Genomic DNA, 19,879 nt, shown 5'->3' with positions numbered 1-19,879 from the left:
GGAAATCCAGAGGAATAAAAGAAACCTTGGAAGAAAAGAAACCATTTTTCTCTCTGGTTCTCTCTTGAAAGCAAGGCCAAATTTCCCAAAGTCCAGCAGCTGGTCTTCCCTGATCTCTCATTGGTAGGCAACAGAGCACATGGTCATATTGAACCAATTACTGAAAAAGGACAGGATTATCCTTATACTAGTCAAAATCTGTGTAGAATTGATATTTCTCTAGAGACACACAGCTGCATAAGAAAAAGGTAAATATCTGAATGAAATTGGGGTTCATTAGAAAAAGGCAGACACTAACACTGAGAAAGCAACCAACCAGGCACACCGACTTGGCCATTAAAATATTTCATCCCTCAGTTTGGGGTTGTGGCTCAGTGGTAGAGCACTTGCCTAGCATGTATGAGGCACTGGGTTTGATTCTCAGCACCACATACAAATAAATAAACTAAAGGTCCACCACAACTAAAAAAAAATTTTTTTAATAAAAAAAATATTTCATCCCTCTGGACTCATTTCTGGAACCACTTTTACCTGCCCTTAGACACCCCCACCAAATTATCTCATTCATACTATTTTCAAATGCCACCTTATGAACCATTGGTGTCTACATTCACATTTTCAGCATAAACCTTTCCTCTGAGATCCAGATCTGTATCTAATAGCTGTCTTCTCAAGATCACTTGTAGACACCCCAATTCAAGTTCACCTTTTTTAATAAGACATGTAAGATTTTCAGTATCTCCTAGTATACACAAACAACTCATATCCCTGCCCAACCTGAACCATGAATTCTGTCCCCAATCTTAATGAGTAGCACCACAGTTCATCCAGGGACATGAGCCAGAAACCTAAAGGCATTCTGGACACCTTCTTCCCCTTCACTTCTTCACATCCAATCATCAAGTCTACAGAACTCACCTTTTCTTCTCTTACTGGGATTGCTCATGCTACCTACCATCATGTCTCTTCTGAATAAAAAACCTGACAGTATACCCATAGCCTCTCTCACTTCACCCAATCAGTGCTGCAGAGGATCTTTCTTCTTATAATGCAAAAATTGGTCAAGTGACAAGCCCCTTCTCAATTTAAAACCCCTTTAAAGTCTTCCACTGATTTAGAAGAATTCAATTCTTAATATAACCTTTAATCTCTAATAATATGGCCCCTGCTCATATCTCCAGTCTCATCTCATCTGCACTCACTTTTATTGTCTGTATCCAAACACATGAATTGTGAGAGCCAGTATCTGAACACCCTTTGGTAATTTCCTTGCTGGGAATTTTTGAGTGCAGTATACACTTCCTCCTGCTTCTAAGGACAAAAACTATCTTTCGTGGCATCCCTTGCAGCTAAGGTGTAGGTACGTGACCTCTGCTCCAGCCATCAGCTGCGCCCATACCAGACTCCAGAGCTTTTGACACAAAGGATTACAACATGGTGCAATCTGTTCAGATGAGGATGAAAGTCATGGTTGTTGTCCAGAGATAGGAGCGGAAGGAAACACAGCAGCAATAGCCACTAATAAGCAGTGACAAATTAGCAGGGCCAGTGGAAGAGGCTGTGCCTTCTGAAAGCAGCAGAAGAGCTCCTGAGGCCATTTCTACAGCGGGATTTTAAATGCTCCTTCTGACTGTGTTTTTTTCTTTCTTCCCTGAGAGTCTGCAAACTGCTCAATATCCTCTAATAAATTCTTTTTTATGCTCAAATTATCCAAAGTAGACCTATTTTGCCTGAGATAAAAAACCCAGGAGTGGTTGCAAGGAATGATTGCTTATGATTGATGCTTATGATACCAAGGGCGATCTGAACTTGATTATTTGGTATGGTTGACGATGAAATCAGTAAAGTTCAGAAAAGCAACATGTTGTAGTGTCTAGTGATGAAAATGTTAGTTCAATTATTATCTGTATTATATGGAACAACATGTCTATTAAGGGTAAGGCTTTGGGGATTAAATGGCATCTGCCATAGAACAGTCATCAAAAGTGCAAATAATTCAAGGACAAGATGGTGTTTTGAAAGGCTGGGGATGGAACCCAGGGCCTTGTGCAAGCTAGGCAAGTACTCTACCACTAAACTACATCCGTGCTCAGAAGTGGTTGTTTATTAATGACACCAAAGAACTTAAGGAACAAGAATAATATGTTTATGTCCTAAATACTCAGCTAAAGATAGGAATGGAAACAATGGCTACTGAAATAATTTGTCATCTCTTAGGGCTGCAATGCTGAGGTATGCAAAAACTGAACTCAAAATTTGATGCTGTGGGTTGTTGAATTCCACCTTTAGGGTAATTCACGACTTCATTCATTCTTAGGCAAAAGCTTGGGCATCAATCAGCGGATTGTGATGAAATGAGATATGATAGAATTCAAATGCCTCTTGTCTTAGTCTATTTCCTGTTGCTATAACCGAATACCACAGATTATATGATTTATAACGAACAGGAATTTATATAGTTTAAGATTCTGAACATTACAAAGTCCAAGATTCAGGGACTGCATCTGGTCAGGGCCTTCTGCCGTGTTATCCCATGCAAAGGATGTCTTTCTTACACACACATGCATGTGAGAGAGCAAGGGAAGGGGGTTGAATTCATTCCTCCATCAGGAGCCCATTCCCACAATTACTAACTCACTCCTGTGAATGGCATTAATCCATTCATGAGGTAAGGCTCCCAGGAACTAATCACCTCTTAAAGGTCCCACCTCTGGACACTATTGCAAATGGTATTGGGGATTAAGGGCAAACATGGGAACTTTGGTGAACACATTCAAACCATAAGACCTTCTGAGCATCCAAATCCAGCAGAAAGTCCTTTCCCTTCTGATGAAATTATTCCTGCCTTGTTTGAGGACCCCTGAAGATCATGGCCGAGGCAGATGCCTTGCCAAGTGAGCCAATTCTCCTCATGCACCCCTGATTGTTGCCAGGCTTATAACCAGGATGTAATAAGAAGACAAACTTAAGAGGAGGTGTACACATCAAAAGACATGTACTTTATTTTCAAAATTTTGCAGAATATGGATCTACACCAAGGACAAAGAAGCATTATTTTAGATCAGGTTGAATTTATTGGCATTTGTATAAACCAGGAACCCTGAATTCAACATGCTAGGTCGAGCAGCTGGAAGTGATTTTCGTTGTGTTTTCAATTAGTTGACTGATACCTGGGCTCAGGGGTGGCCTAACTGTAAGATGTTAAGATGCCAGAAATTTGCTGGCATACTAAATTTAAGTTAGTACTTCTCAAACTTTAATGTGCACATGAACAGCATGGGAATCTCATTAAAATTCTGACTTAGTAAGATCTGGGGTAGAGTCCAAGATTCTGAATTTCTAACAAGTTCCCAGGTGATGCCAGTTTTCCTGGTCCTCATACACTTAGAGCAGCAAGGATAAAAGAAAGGATCCAACAACTTGGGGATGTGAGAACATCAAGTTAGATTTATCATGGGCATTCCCCTCATCTATCTTTTGTGTACCCAGGAGAACTCCAAAGATACTTCCTTAATCACTCCAAGAATTACACTGATGAAAGTGCTACCATCAATTTCAAAATTAGTGGTAGGGTCTATTCTCTATAGGTTGAGGGTGCTGGTGGGAGACACAGAAATGGGTTTCTTGATGTTAATGACAATGCTGAGATTCCAGGATAGATACAGTCTATATTCAGCATTTAGCTCCCAGATTCAAGGAGGGGTTGGTTACTGAATAAAACATGGGGCCAGAGTAAAAGAATGGTTGACCTAAAGGAACTTGGCAATGGCTCTTGATCATGAGCCTTTAGAACTGAAATTGGAAGCCAGTTTCCTTAGTTCCTTCTAGATCAGTGCAACAAATAAATGAAATCTAAGTCTGATGAACAGAGGTCTGAGCCACCACGATAGTCATAGGTCCTATCTTAAGTCAAGTTCTTTGGAACTGGACTCTGAAATGAAGATTTCTATGTGATATACTAAGGAAATGCTCTTGAGAAATTCCTAAGGTAAAAGGAAGTAAGCAAGAAAAGGGAAAGAAACCAAGCAAGGGCACAATTTCAGACCAAGTACCAGCTTCCACTTGATCCCACAGTGGAACTCTTGGAGTTTAAATTGTGCTTCAGAGTCTGCCTCTATTATAGGGAAGGGAGCTGGATTTTCACTCTGTACCCAACTAGTCATTTACTAGAAGTCCCAGGAGCATAAGGTGGGGGTCATAAATTCTCAGGTACTTCTGGCTCTCTGTGCCTATGGTCAAAATGTCTTCAATTGCCAAAGGGCAATGCTCTGAAGAGATGTGCAGTGTGGGACATTAGAAGAAAACTCAGAAACCAGGGGAGAGGTGCGCAGAAATGGAAGAAGAGACACAAGGGACATGGGTGGACACAGAATACTTGCAATGATGTCCCATCTCAGAGTTAGTTAATTCAAGACTCAGAGTGCCCTGAACAGAAGCACTGCAAGGGGAAGATCGTGTGATCTAAAAATATTCTTTTTAACTTTGTTGCTGTTGTTTTGTGGTGCTGGGGATGGAGCCCAGGGCCTTGTGCAGGGTAGATAAGCACTCTACCACTCAGCTGCATTCCCAGCCCTGCGTTTAGTCTTCTCCAAAGGAAACTATGGCCACTTACAGAGCAAATGGACGCTGGGGAATGGTAATTATCTGTGCTTCTCGGGGATTATTGGACACAGATTCTGAGCGAAGATCAATTCCCAGGTCCCCAGAATACCACAGTGGGTCAGTCAGAGAGGGAACAGTGATAGCCAGTGATGAGTGAAGTTTGGTTTGAGTCCATCTCATGGTGAGTCCAGTGAGACTCCAACACTGGTTCAAGATTTCCCCGTTTCTGAATGTAGAGTCGGGAAGAGATACACAACGATGGGCAGGAATTGGACACTGGCTTCCTGACCTGTGGGCATTTATGGGCTATTATCTAGGGGCTTTTATGATAGGAAGAAACAAGAAGACCCTGGGATACCTCCTTCTGCCAAAACTGTAAACCCAAACCAATATTGTGTTCCTGGAAGAACCGAAGAGCTCTACTGAAAGACGCAGGGACAGTAACTTCTATTGTACCACTTTTAAAATCACATGTGGTTAGTAGAAGACAGCTCAGTCTTAGGAAAAAGACACTAGCTTAATCAATGGTATGCAATTGAGGCTGCTGCTCTAAAAGCTGATTAGCAATCTCTGAAATTTGGTATACAGAATGCAAGTGGGTGCTTTGTAAAAATCTAAGGGAAAATATAAGAAGAAAATTGTTTCTCCTGTTGTGGACTGCAGTATATCCTCAGAGTTTTATAGAGTATCCACATTCTGATTTTTTGGGAGGGTTTATTGTATCTGTGTTAATCTGACCCATTTATATGCTCTTGCTTTGGATAGATCCCATGATGAAAGACATCACTTCAGCTGGTTCTGGGTACAGTACAATTGACTCTGGCATTTGGTCCTTTAACCAAGAAGATCCAAGCAACTGTGGATATGCCACAGCACACTAAAAGCACCTGCAATAAGCCCTGAGTGGGAGAATTTCAGCCACAGCCCCAAAGAGTTTTGAAGTAAAAGCATTTCCCTTTAGAAAATAGCCATCCTCCTTTTGAGAAACAGGTCTTGGATTTCTACTAAACACCAGTAGAAATTAAGTTTCTTGCCACCAAGTGACATAGCATGTGAACTTTTCCTCATCGAATGAATATTTTCTGGTGTACCAAGCAATAATTCAGAGATGCCCCATAGCACTCCATCAGCAAAGAGAAACAATATGGGGTGGTGAGACAGCTCCTAATAGTCTTGGCCTCTCAGTATCCATGCCTGGGTAGTCCCCTCCCACATTGTATCAAGGTTGGAATGGGTGACCGATAGAATGTAGCAGAGGTGGTGATGTGCAGCTTCTGAAGCTAGGTTATAAAAATACTGGGGTTTCTACTTTGGTTTCTCTTTTGGATTGCTCTGGGATAAGCTAGTTGCCACGTCATGAAGATGCTCTAAGTATCCATGGAGAGGCTGATAGCCAAGCAGAAACTGAGGCCTCCTGCCAAGAGCCATGTGAGTTATCTTAGGAGTGGATCCTTCACCAGCACCTCCATGCCCACCAAGCCTTCAGATGATTACAGCCCCACCTGACACATGATCATAGCTTTGTAAGAAACCCTGAGCCACAACCCTCCAGCTAAGAGATTCCCAGTTTCCTATCCCTCAAAAACTATGCAACATAGTAGGTTATATGTGTGTCACGGGGGATTGAACCCAGAGCCTCACACATGCTAGGCAAACACTCTGCATTAAGCTATGCCCTCAACCCTTTCTACTTTATTTTTAAATAGTGTCTTGCCCAGGCTGGCCTTGAATTTGCGATCCTCCTGCCTCAGTTTCCTGAGCAGCTGGGTATACACGTGTGAACCATGGTGCCCAGCAGATGTTTGTTGTTTAAGATGTTATGTATTAAGGGAATTTGTTACACAGCGATAGACAACTACTGTAAAAACCATCCCTCGGTATCCACGGGGGGTTAGTTCCAAGAGCCCCCATATATCCCCAAAACCTCAGATGCTCAAGTCCTTCAAATAAAATAGTGTAGTGCTTGTTTATACCCTATGCACAACCTCCTCTCTCCTTTGTCATCTCTAGATTACTTATGATACCTAATACAATGTAAGTGCCACATAAAACGTGGTTGTACCGTATTGTTCAGGGAATAATGGTAAGGAAGAAAGTCTATATGTGTTCAGTGCAGACAATTCCCCTCCACTAAGTATCTTCCATCCTCACCTTTGGATGAGGAAGGCTGACTGTGTAGTGTACTGGAACAGTCCTTAAGTGACACGTCAATGTCATAAGGAGGCTCACACACCCACTGACCCTCACCTATGACAGTAACACCTTCCTCAACTTAAGGGCAGTTCCCTAGAGGGACTGAGTCTTCAGAGCACTGTGCATTTTTTGTAGGTACCAATGGAGTGACATGATGGGTCACATAGAAGGAAATTCCTGATTGGCACAATATGAAGCTGTGTTTCTCATTGTCTGCTTTGCTTTCCAAATCTGCCTTGTGGCAAGGGTACAGACATGGAAACTGGGTCTGCCAGCTAGACACACCTGGCAGGTACTGACTCAGCAACTAATGACAAAGAAGCCCGGAGTCCACTCTTAGCAGCATGGTGGCCACAGTAGCTGTGTCGCTTCCAGTGGGTGACCAATGCTCAGTGTCCAGTACTGATGGCACCAGTAATACTAGTGTCAGTGGTAACGTCATGGCACACATACTCCATGGAATTATTTGGAAGTGATCACTGGACTTGCTTCTCTAATACTTTAGGATATCCTATGAGTTCCCAATCTCCTAATACATTCCTTTCCAGCAAAAATCGGCTAGCTTTTGTTATTTTCAATTAGGAACTCAGAGTAACACATTGGCCAATATTAATTCTCTCAGACAAGTCACAGTTCATTCCACCTCAGGGTCTTTGCACATGTCCTTTCTTCCATCTGCCTGGAACATGCTTTCGTCTCACTTCATTTAGTAATTTCTTATTCATTCTTAGGATCTCAACTCAATTGTACCCCCCTCCTCCCTCTTCCTCTCCCTCTCCCTCTCCTTCTTGTTCTTCTTTTGTTTTTGTACTAGAGATTGAACCCAGAGGCACTTTACCACTGAGTTATATCCCCAGTTCTTTTTTATTTTATATTTTCAGACAGGTCCTAGCTAAGTTGCTGAGGCTAGTCTCAAACTTGCAATTCTCTTGCATCAGCCTCCCAATTTGCTGAGATTATGGGCATGTGCCATTGAGCCTGGCTCAGTTGTAATTTCTAAGGAAGACTTCTTTCATCTGCCATTAAGTATTTCCATGGTACCATTTACCTTTTCCCCATTTCTTCTCCCCTTTGTGAGCTATCTGGTTGATGTAGATATTCCCTCTAGCACACAGCTCCCTAAGAGCAGGGGCCATATCCATTTGGTTCAACATTCTGTTTCCAGGAACTAGTACCGTGTCTGGAGCATAGGAACATGGTAAACATTTGTTAGAAGAATATATGAAAGGGAGGAACCAAAGTCATTTCTCCAACTATCCCAGGAAAGTGAGCACGTATGTAAAGCAGACATCATGGTTTCTGGCACGGAGAAGCAGAGATTACTCCATTCCTCCTGGTTTTTTTTTTTTTTCATTCCCACCACTTGTCCCTAGCCTATTCTTGGTCTTTGGTTAAACAGGATATTACACTAATCCTCAAAACAGTCAATGGCACATACCGAAGCTACTAAATTGTGAAAACTTTTCTGCTACTTTGAATCTTCTGTAATTGAAACTAAATCACTAAATTGGAGGGACTGCAGAGTTTTGTTCGACCTATGGAAAGAATCCAAGTCTCTCCTAAAGTTCTGGCCTGTGCAATTATTGCCATTCTTGAAACCTCCACACAGGTTGCATGTCTGGAGCGCTCTCCAAGCCAAGAAGTACCTTTTTGTTCTTGGCGTCATGTGGGTAGCGTAGGCTTGCGTGCAGACTCTGGTCCCCTCACTGATAAATTTATTCAGTTTCACTCCTTGTTCTTAGCTGGAAGTACCAATTAGAAGCTGCTTTGGGGTAGTTGATGCGATGAGATGCGACAAAATATATAGAAGTCTGTGAGGGTTTGTGAGCGAGTGCGATCCATGCGAAAAGCATGAACACACGCGGCATGAACTTGGATGTTGGCACAGGCCCATCCGCCCACGCAGACCTCTCTGAGATGTTGCCATGGCATTTCTTCAACAAGGAGCAAGATGCCTGCCTGAGTGCTATTGTTCCTGGAATCCCCAGCACCTGCAAGGTCTGTTTAAATGTCAGGGACCACAGCAAGGCCCTTAGCGACTTTATTATTCACTTTTGGCCTAACCGAACACAAAGCCACCAGTTAAGAGCATTTGGTCATCAAAGGCATCGCAGGAGGCACTTTTATTCAGAGGATTTTAATAGCTGAGATTCATTCATTTAATTTTTTGTTATTTTGAAAATGGTAAAAGCATTTTTTTTTTAAATTGGCTCGTCTAGTTTTCCATTCTGAAGGCTAAGAGGCAGAAAGTCTGTTGTTACCTTTGCAAGAAGGCAACACAGTCCAAATTGCATTTTATGTAACTCATCCTAATTAGACTGCAGAACTGCTCAGCAAGGGATCCAGTTGGCGGGCTGGAGCCCCCAAAGCCTTTTCTCCCTCACCCACAGAAATCAGAGCAGTCACCCATTTTTCCATCACAAAACCTAGACACTCTGTAAATCATTCTTCCTACCAGGATAGGAGGAGAACATAATAAAAGGAAGTCATTTGTGCAGTTAAGAATGTTCTAGAAGCAGTAGGATAAAGCTCTCCTAGACTAACCCTCTTTTAGTTTCTTTATTCCAGATAATCAGGACCCTCCTGTCCAGGGGGCTCCAGCAATCATAAGGGACTGCCTCAAGAACGGCATCACCAAACTGCTGAGTTTCAGCTTCTCAGTGATGGTGCACTGAGGTTTTATGAGGTGTCTGGGCCTTTCCTTTTTTATATTCATTTCATCAGCAATATTTATTTGCTGCTGTAGGCCAAACTAGAATCTCACTGAACTACAACTCAAAACAGCAGCGTAACCAGCCTTGCTTCCAGGAACACACACACTTTTCTCTCCTTTGGAGGGAGGGTATGTGGAGCATTTACTCTCATTAGAACAGGCCAGCCCATGGACTCTGGGTTGGGGAACTTGAGTCCTAGACAGTTATGTCCCTGGCTAGCTCCGGATTACTTTCTTTTTCATTTGTAAAATCACAGTTGGATTGATAAATACTTGAAGTTGAAATGGAATTTTGTTGAGCCAAGTCTAGATTATTAGATAAGATGGGCAACAATCAGAATTATGACTTCAGAAAAAAGTAAATAAAATAAAGAGATGCCTGTGTGTCCCCTCCAGCTGCTGCTCAATAAGCAATGACCTGCTTTGTGCCAGGTGTCTCGCTTTTTCTCTCTTCCTTCCTTCCTTTCTTTTCTTTTTGAGACGGGGTCTTGCCATGTGACCCAGGCTGGCCTTGCACCTCTGTGCACTCAAGTGATACTAATGCCTCAGCCTCCCAGGAAGCCAGGACTACAGGCTGTGCCACCGAGCCCCGCTCTCACCAGGCACTTTCACAAGTGGTTTCGGTTCATCTTGTTTTCTTGGTGTCAGGACTCTCGAGGACCAAAATTTTACCAGCGGCACTGATTACTGTTAAGCTCTGCAGGCCTGGTCTCTCTAGGAAGCTTTACTATGGAATACCTCAGTCCAGTATGTACTTGAGGAATAGGAATCTCAGTTCAAGTGACTTCTAGCCTTTGCTTCTAGCAGGGCTCAAGGACAAAAGAGCCTAACTGCCTGAGGCTAGCTGGCCATGGGGCACCTTCAGTGGGGATATTAAAAAGCATTTAACAATCAGTAAGGCACATGCTCTTATCAATCAGAAGCATACATCTTGCACATCTTGATGGTCGAACCAGTACGGATGAATATCAGCCCTAAGTTCTTTCTAACCTGGTGTAGTACAATGCCACAGGGCCTTTGCACATACTATTTACATTTCCTGGAATGATTTCTCTCTCTTTTACCTAACTAATGCCTACTGACTCGCTCAGGTAAGATGAATCCAATCAACCTATGTCACAGAATATCATGGAAACACTAGTTTTCTATGAAGATTCAATTGTCCTTGGTCTTACACTCTAATATACATTAGATTTATCCTCTTGCATATAGATACACACACACAAACTTTTCAATGTCTTCTACTTTCCAATGTCCTCATTTTATATCATCTTACTAAGCTGGACTGTCTTTGCCACTATTTTTTTGAGTTGTAGCAGTGAGATTCTATTTTATGTGACATTAACTACCTCACAAAAATGTGGAAATGTCTGGATTCTAGTCATAAGGTAGAGGCAGATCTCTGGACTAGATGTTATACATCAAATTAAACTGTTCTCTTCAGAATCATCACTTGGGAGGTAGACTTGTTCAGAGTCTTGGTTGCCAGCAACAGAATCCACCTCTGACTGGGTAGAAGGGGTGGCAAATGGGCAAGGACAAGGAGGGCTGGACAGCTGGAATCACAAGCAAAAGGTCAAAATTGTGCCGCAGGAAGAGAAGGTAGGATACCGCTGCTAGTCTGGGCCCCAGACTTGGCACGTGTGGAGCAACCCTGGTCATTGCTCCACCCCCAAGGCGGGTCCTGTGCTCTCTCCTGTGTTTTTGTGCCACTCTCTCCTTCCTGCCAGGGTCCTGGAGGGAGCTTCTAGTTGGTTCCGTCTACATAAGCCCATGGGCTGGCTTCTCAGGAACACCTGCTGCCTTTTCAGGTTCTGTAATGGAAGGTGAGGATAAAACAGGACATGTGTCCCCCAAATAGGACGGGCAGCCAAAAAAGGATGAATAAAAGTTTCCAAAAGAAGCCAACCTGAATCCAATTAAGCCTCTAGATCTAATAGGAAGTACAGAAGACAAAGGACATTTCCAGCACCATAATGCAGAGGTGATCATCAAAGTCCAGGGCTCAGGAAATTCCATAAAAAGTTTCCTCAACAAGCAGATTGAAAAAAAAAAAAAAAAAAAAGACTTTAAAAGGGGGAAATTAGATTCAGGGGGAAGCTATAGATTAAAGCCATCTTAAAAATATATCAACCCAATATAATGTAGGGCTCTTATTTGAATCCTGACTCCAAACAACTTTAAAAAAAAAAATCATGAGTTAGGAAAATTTGAATGTTGGCTGGAAATTTGAGAATATTTAGGAATGATTTTTAAGTTTTTAGGTGTAATAGTAGCATTTTGACTGTTTCTATGTTAGTTAGCTTTGTGCCACTGTGACAAAAATAGCTGACAAGAACAACTTAGAGGAAGAAAAGTATGTGGGGCTCCTGGTTTCAGAGGCTCAGTCCACGGTCAGTCGACTCCATTGCTCTGAGCCTGAGGTAAGGCAGAACGTCATGGAGGAAGGGCAGGGCAGAGAGAAGCTGCTGAGCTGGGGGCAGCCAGGAAGCTGAAGGAGAGAGGAAGGGGCCAGAGGCAAAGAGAGTCCGATGCCACACTCCCGGCAGCCTACTTCCTCCAGCCACTCCCCACCTGCCTACATTTACTACCCAGTATTTACTCAGATTATTAATCCGCCAAATGGATGAATCCACTGAAGAGTTACAGCTCTCATCAATCTTTTCCATAAAGCCCTACCTTTGAACCTGGCTGCATTCAGACCACGCTCTCAATAAGTGAACTTTACAGGGGACGCTTCATATCCAAACTACAAGTTTCAAAATTAACTTGTGTTTGGGGGTCCCTAAAGTCACCCTAAGTTCCAGTGCTTCACTAGGACTCACCTCAGTAAAGCTGTCATACTCATGGTTATAGTTTTATTGCAGTGAAAAGATTCATCTTAATACCAGCAATAGAAAATGTGCACAGGCCAGAGACCAAGAAAGAACAGGCACAGGACTCCACTGTCCTTCACCAAGGGAGCTGTAGGGACAGCTCTTTCTTCTCCCAGCCATGAGGTGTGACATCACCCAGAGTGCTGTCATCTGAGGAAAGTCACCCAAGCCTTGGTGTCCAGGATGTGGAAGCTGAACACATAGGCAAGGCTGACCTCCTGGTGAGGCTAGCCTTTAACCTCCAGCTCCTAAGGTCAAGCTGATACCAAGGTCTCTAAGACACCCCCCCCCCCATAAATCAGTGTTAGTATAAACCATCTAGTGCTGCCCAATGTCCCAGGTATAAAGACACCAGTGTCAGACAGGATATTCCAAGAACGTATAGGTTATCTCCTGGCAGATGGAAAAGGACCAAACCTTCCTTTGGAGACTACAGGGTTTGGACCACCCAGACCTGCTGAGTTAATCCTGTACTGCACAATGTGCAAGTGTCATGAGGGTGGTTACCTTGGGGAAGGGAGGGGGGGGCTCTGGGATGCAGTGCTCTGTATCTTGATCTGAATGTGTACAATCAGCTTACAGATGCTCATTGAGTTGTTCACGTCTGATCTGTGCATTTTCTGTTTGTATGTAATACCACAATGACAGGTATTATTTGAATAGAAGCCTTATCTTTTAGAGAAGTATTTCTCCAACACTACTGATACTTGGCCTTGATAATTCTTGCCTGTGGGGGATTGTCCTGTTTACTGCAGCAGCAGCCCTGGTCTCTACAGTAAATGCCAGTGGCAATCTCCCTTCTTTCAATCATAAAAACACATGGCCCCTCACTGAGAACCACTGTTTCAGATATACATATTAGAACACTTACAATTGAATGATATATCAGAATCAGCCTCAAAATGATCCTGGGTGAAGGAAGGACTGGGGGTATAAAGAAAACAAGGATGGACATGAATTCTTAATTTTTGGAATTTGGTGACGAGTCCATGGGAACTGATTATACCATTCTCTATACGTTTTATGTGTTTGCAAGTTTCTGTAATAAAGAAGATTTTTTTTCATAATTAATTCATTTTTATCTAATAAATTACTCCATGCTTGTATCTAATATATTGTACATGAGAAATCTGATGTTGGTCTTTTTCTTTAAGAGCTGTAATTTTGGAGTCTCTGGATAAGTCCTTACATTTGCTGTTGTTATTGCTTGTCTTTAAAAATGGTGACTGTCATCAAATAGTGAAGGAGTCCTCCTTGAGAATTTCAATAAACAAGTTTTTAACAACAGAAAAATGTTTACGGCATAATGTTAAAGGAGAGAAAAATCAGTAGAACCATGTACATAATGTGTAGATAGTAAAAAGATTAGAAGATAATAAGACAGTGTGTTTGGGTGCCTTTGGGTGGCAGTATTATTAGGGAATTATGTGCAGGTCATTTGACTTTTTTATATATTGTTTGTAGTATTTTTCAATTTTTAGAAGTATGAAATATTTTTATAATTTGAGAAAAGAATAATTCAATTTTAATATGATAGATATTGGACAGAAGATCAGAGCAAAGGATTTGCTAACTCTGATCAGGAAACTAAGAACAGCTCAAACTGACTTGGCAACTGGATTGAGCTTAGTAGGAAGAATAAATAGTTCTGCAGCGGGGATGGATGAGGCATGGCTGGCCGCGTGCTGGTGAGGGGAGCAGAACCAGGGAGGATATGTTACTTTCAGCAATCTACGTCTACCGTAGCGGAAAGAGGGGCCACGCCTGGGAGCACGCAGGCAGGGAACACTCTGTAAGATAATTTGTGAAGTCAGTAGGTGTCTTGGGAGGACATTTTATTCTTGACTCTTCCTTTGCCAGAGCCTCTCACAGGGTTTCCCATCAGACTTAGAATGAAAGTCACCGCCCTCGCCTGGATTTCCGGGCCACCTTCCTCTCTCATCACTTGCTGGTTCTCTCCAGCCACAGTGGCCTCCTGGCTGCTCCCGGAACTCACCAAACGCTCATCCCCTAAAGACCTGGGCAGTTGCTGTCGCCTTTGGTCTCCTTGTTCCCCGCATCATCCCAGGGACTCACATCGCTTTCCTCCTCACTCTCCTCCAGGCAAGTGGCACACCACCAGAGGGGTCTCCGTGACCCCCCTAGGCCCCACAAGCCACCATCCGTGTTTCTCCGGGCGCTGCTCTGTTTTCATGGAAGTTATCCCTATCCGACACTGGCTTCGAGTTGTTCGTCTCTCTGTCAGCCCTCAGCTCAGCAACGCCCACTCCAGTCACACTAGAACGAGAACAGTCTTTTTACTCACTAGAAGAATTCCTGACTTAGGACCTCGGCACACTCCCCTTAATGGAAAGACTCTTCTGCACTACATGGAGGGCAGTAAGTGCAGGAGTTAAAATCATGGGCATTGGAGTTCACAGGGTGGGTTCAAAGCCCAGCTCTGGATTTAACCAGCCCTGAAGCCTCAGGAAATACATGTATCTTCTCTCTGCCTATTTTCTTCATTTATAAAAACAGGCTCACCTGTCATAGGGTTGCTTTCCAGGTCAAAGGGGGACACCGTCAGTGAAGCCCTTAGCACATTGCCCATTGGACAGAAAATGGCAATAAGTCAAAGATCACAAGAAGCAAGTGGCTGAATTTGCAACTCAAACCAAGCCCACAGAAATGAGAATGGATCACATGAAGATTAGGGGGCAGGGAGATTATTCCACTGCCCTCATTTAAACATTGGGCACTTTGACATAAATATCTGGGTCTGAGAGCCAGTCATCGTGGCACATGCTTGTAAACCCAGCAACTCAGGAGGCTGAGGCAGGAGGATGACAAATTTGAGGCCAGCCTTGGTAACTTAGCATGACTCTGTTTCAAAACAAAATAAGAAGGGCTGGGGATGTAGTTCGGTGACAAAGCACCCCTGGATTTAATCCCCAGTACCAGAAAAACAAAAACCTGTAACTGGGTCTGGGGCTCTTCTTTAACAACTGTGCCTGCTTCTCCCAGGGCAGCCTTGAGTTGGAATTAATGGAGACCTCCCCCTTTAGATGGGGGGGGTGAACAATTTCCAAGTTGTCCCAGCCTACTTCACTGTGACATCACCTACCTGGCCACTGTGGGCAAGTGTTTGCACCACAGCAATAAGTAGCAGTAGTATGGTTGATGTTTTTAGGTTGGCACTTAAGCAGCAACTGCTAAGGGTTGCTCTTTAAGACTTTCATGACCACTGGAGGGCAATGCAGATTCAATATTTTGAAAACCACATTAATATTTTTAAAACATGTTACACAATTCTAAAGTGTGGATAATTATGTAAATACATATCATATATTTATATGCACACGTGCACACTTTTTTTTAATACGCACACTTTTTTGATAGTGAAGACAATGCAACATGAGAGGTCATTTTTATTAATATGAGCAAATGTAAAGAAACCATCAGTCCTCAGCAGAGACCTGAGGAACCTGGACTCACCACCTGACAAGCTACCTGACAAGTTCAAGTCCCAGCCTGGCCATTTACTAGAAATGGAATATGTGGCTGCTTACTTTTTTTTTTTTTTATTGTAAACAAATGGGATACATGTTGTTTCTCTGTTTGTACATGGCATAAAGGCATACCATTTGTGTAATCATAAATTTACATAGGGTAATGTTGTTTGATTCATTCTGTCATTTTTCCCCTCCCCCCCACCCCTCCCACCCCTCTCCTCCCTCCATACAGTCCCTCCTTCCTCCATTCTTGCCCCCCTCCCTAACCCTAACTCTAACCCGAATACTAACCCCTCCTACCCCCCATTATGTGTCATCATCCACTAATTAGCAATATCATTCATCCTTTGGTTTTTTGAGATTGGCTTATCTCACTTAGCATGATATTCTCCAATTTCATCCATTTGCCTGCAAATGCCATAATTTTATCATTCTTTATGGCTGAGTAATATTCCATTCTATATATATACCACATTTTCTTTATCCATTCATCAATTGAAGGACATCTAGGTTGGTTCCACAATCTGGCTATTGTGAACTGAGCAGCTATGAACATTGATGTGGCTGTATCTCTGTAATATGCTGATTTTAAGTGTGGCTGCTTACTTTTGGTATGCTTTCACGTCTGTACGAGGGGATTACTGGAAGGATTAAATGGATTAAGATACACAGGTCCAGCTTCATGGATGTGACCAGTACAGTCTCACAGACCCTTCCTCCTCCCGAGAGGCTCATTCTCCTCAGGTGTAATGCTCTCTGGTCACCATCTTGAAATTCTCCACAATTTCATTTTTGAATCTGTTTTATGAGGTCGGGTGGGACAATGGAGCATTGTCAGGGACTTGGAGATAGCTCCCACACGGCCCTACCTCCCACTTGGTCCCCAGGATGGATCCTCTGCTCCCTACTTCCTTGACCCTGGCATGTTGGAACAATGGTAACAGTGGGATAAGTGTCAGGAAGATGTCCTCTAGGACCACAGATCACTGATAACCAGCCCAGCTTTCAGGAGATGAGGGGCAGCCTCCAAATGGAGTTCTCAACAGAGGTGAAGCTCAACATGACCAGAAGGGAGACACAGAGTAAGAAGCCCTGGGAAAGGAGGCCAGAGAGGTAAGCAGGGGGCCCATGCACAACGGGTGTTTTCTAAGCTGGCTATAATGCCCAAACAGTACTATTAAACTCTGGCAAGAAAAATTATGGGCCCAGGTGGTATTAAGAAAGGCATATCGCTTTCCTCAAATCAAGTATGTCTGTATATGACTTCTGAAAGATGCTTCCAGATGACAGAGAATCTCTGGTGCAAAGCATTATCTTTGAGCTAACTATTAAGAATGTCAAGGTAACCTAAATTAATCAGTTCTTGAAGTATTAGAGATTAAGAAATTCAAAATCAGATGGACATCAATAAAAAATTTGTTTTTTTATTAAAATTTTTATTGATTTTAATTTACTGTATTTTTTATGGTATGGGGATTGAACCCAGAGGTGCTCCACCACTGAGCTACATCCCCAGTCCTTTTTATTTTATTTTGAGATAGAGTCTCACTAAGCTGCTGAGGCTGGCCTTAAACTTGGGATCCTCCTGCCTTAGTCTCCTGAGGAGCTGGGATTACCTGCATGTGCCATCATGCCTGGATTTTTTTCCTTAAAAATTTTAAAGGCACTGGTATGGTGGCATATGCCTATATTAAATAAAAAGATGTATTAAATAAGAAGAGCTAGTTACATTGCAAGACTCTTTTTGTAAATATAACAATCCATAAACACACTTGGAAAGAAAAAAATGGAAGCATGCATACTCACTCTTAATGATGATTACTTTTAGGGAGGTGATACATCTTTAAATGGCTTCGCTAGTTTCTTTTATTCATTGCTATGTGTAAGGCATTGCATCTTGTACATTCAATCCTTTTGGAAGTGCATTTCCACCTGGACTCTTAATTAACAGACAATTTGCAAATAACTTATGATTTATATTTGTTTTAATTAGAGAAGATTCATATTTATCCCTATGACTTTATTGTTCACTTTGCATTCTATGACAAGAGAGGAAAGGGTGGGTATAGAACACAGCTGGATTCTCTTTGGGGCATGTATTCTTCCTGAGCATGGCAGACGCTCCTGCTCCTTGGATTCTCTCTCCTCCTCACCACCCTAGGCCTCTGACTTCTCCCAGGAAGAAATCCTTGGTCCCCCACTCCATTTATATCAGGTGCTTCCATATGTCCCTATAATAGCTCATGCATCCACATCCAAGTATTTATCACTCTGCCACTTTTAAAATTTATTTAGCTATAATTCCTCCCAGAATATAAGCTTCAGGGAAACAAAAGCTCATTTTCTGGATGTCACTGACCCTCTACCCCTAACACAGTGCCTTAGCCAAGGAAGATGCTCAATAAATACTTGTCAAATGGATAAACATATCTATCTTGTCTCCTGGAGCAGAGAAGAAAAAAAAAAAAAAAAAGGATGGAAAACCACTGTGTGAAAGTTCTCCTGGCTGCAGGGACACCAGGGAGCACATCTCAGGAGGATGAGCGAGCAGATCACATGTATCCAGGAGAGGCTGAAGGGTTGGGCTTATCAACAGAGCACGAGCCAAAGGGTACGTAGGAAAGATGCCTCAGAAAGGAGCAAACTAGGAGGTTCATCCAGATAGGAAGAGAAATTGGTAGCTTAGAAAACTGGGAAAGTAGTTTTTAACCCTTGCAAATAACCCACATGACTCCTGTCAGCAGGGACAGACACCACCATCTGAAATCATCACCACCTAGAGGACATCTGTCGCCATGACATAAAATTTAACCTCATACAAGTAGACATTATGTCCCACTTAGGTTGTTCAAGTCCAATCTTTTATTGGTTGTAAAGAAATATTTTTTAGAACACGATTGTTTTTAAACAATGTACTACCTGTGAACTGGAATAGTGTTATTTTAAAGTGGATCTTGTGCCTCTGGGTTACACAAAAACAAATCTCATGGGACAGAGGAATTCCCAACCTGCAGGTTGAGAACACTGCAGTTGACCAAATCTCAAATAGACAATGCAGGTTCCAAAACCTGGAAATAAGGCCATTTATGTGGCTGGACTGCTCCAAACCCCATCTAATGTCAGGAGTCTCTCTTACTCAGAGGGGATCAAAGAGGCAGAAAGAGCAAATGTCCTCACTCCTCCCGCAAGACAGAAGTCAGCTCACACTTATAAATGGCACAGGTATTTGTCACTATACATTCCCGAATCCAACTCCACCTCCAAGGAGACCTCAGAATAGAAGAGAACCACCCACCTCCATGCCCTGCCCACATGGAACGGCGGAGGCTTGGGTGTTCCAATTCAGGGAAACAAACGATTGCTATGGTTTATATGATCTCTAACTTGGAAGTGATTACCAGAAGTGAGTCATTTATTTCCAGCTTACTAATTTCCAGCTTCTGATAACACAAAGGGCCAGAGAAAAGACAGCTGGCAGAGGTACTTACCTCAATTATTAGCTCTGAGAATAAAAGTATACATAGGAGCACAATGCTGTCAATATTCTTCCAAGTTGTGGCAACAGGCCAACATCTAGTTATATATCTGTCCTACCTGAAGAAAATCCCAAGTCCAAAATGCAAATGTTCAAAATAGAATTATCGTTCTCATTCCTCTCCACTTGGAAGGAAAATACTAATGAACCCTTCAAAGCACACAGCAGGTACATGACATTTTTGATTACCAGCCACCAAGGGAGATAGGGCTAATGTCTTTATTTTAAAGACATGTTCTGCTGTTCTCTTCAAAAAGGTCAAGAAATAGTTTTCTAAATTCAGTCTCCAGATGCAAAAGTAGCTTAAATTGGAGTAATTCTCCCACAGATAACAGTTGTAAACTCCATGCAAAACATTAAAAAGCCAACTATTTGAAGACTCTGTAAAATGACCCAATGTAAGTAGAACTGGAGGGGAGATGCTCTGTCCCTTTAAACAAAGGAGTTGCATAGGGTTAAGATCCACATG

The sequence above is a fragment of the Sciurus carolinensis genome, chromosome 15 (assembly GCF_902686445.1).
Source record: "Sciurus carolinensis chromosome 15, mSciCar1.2, whole genome shotgun sequence".
In the NCBI taxonomy this organism is placed as follows: Eukaryota; Metazoa; Chordata; class Mammalia; order Rodentia; family Sciuridae; genus Sciurus; species Sciurus carolinensis.
Note: the sequence above shows the minus strand (reverse complement) of the source record.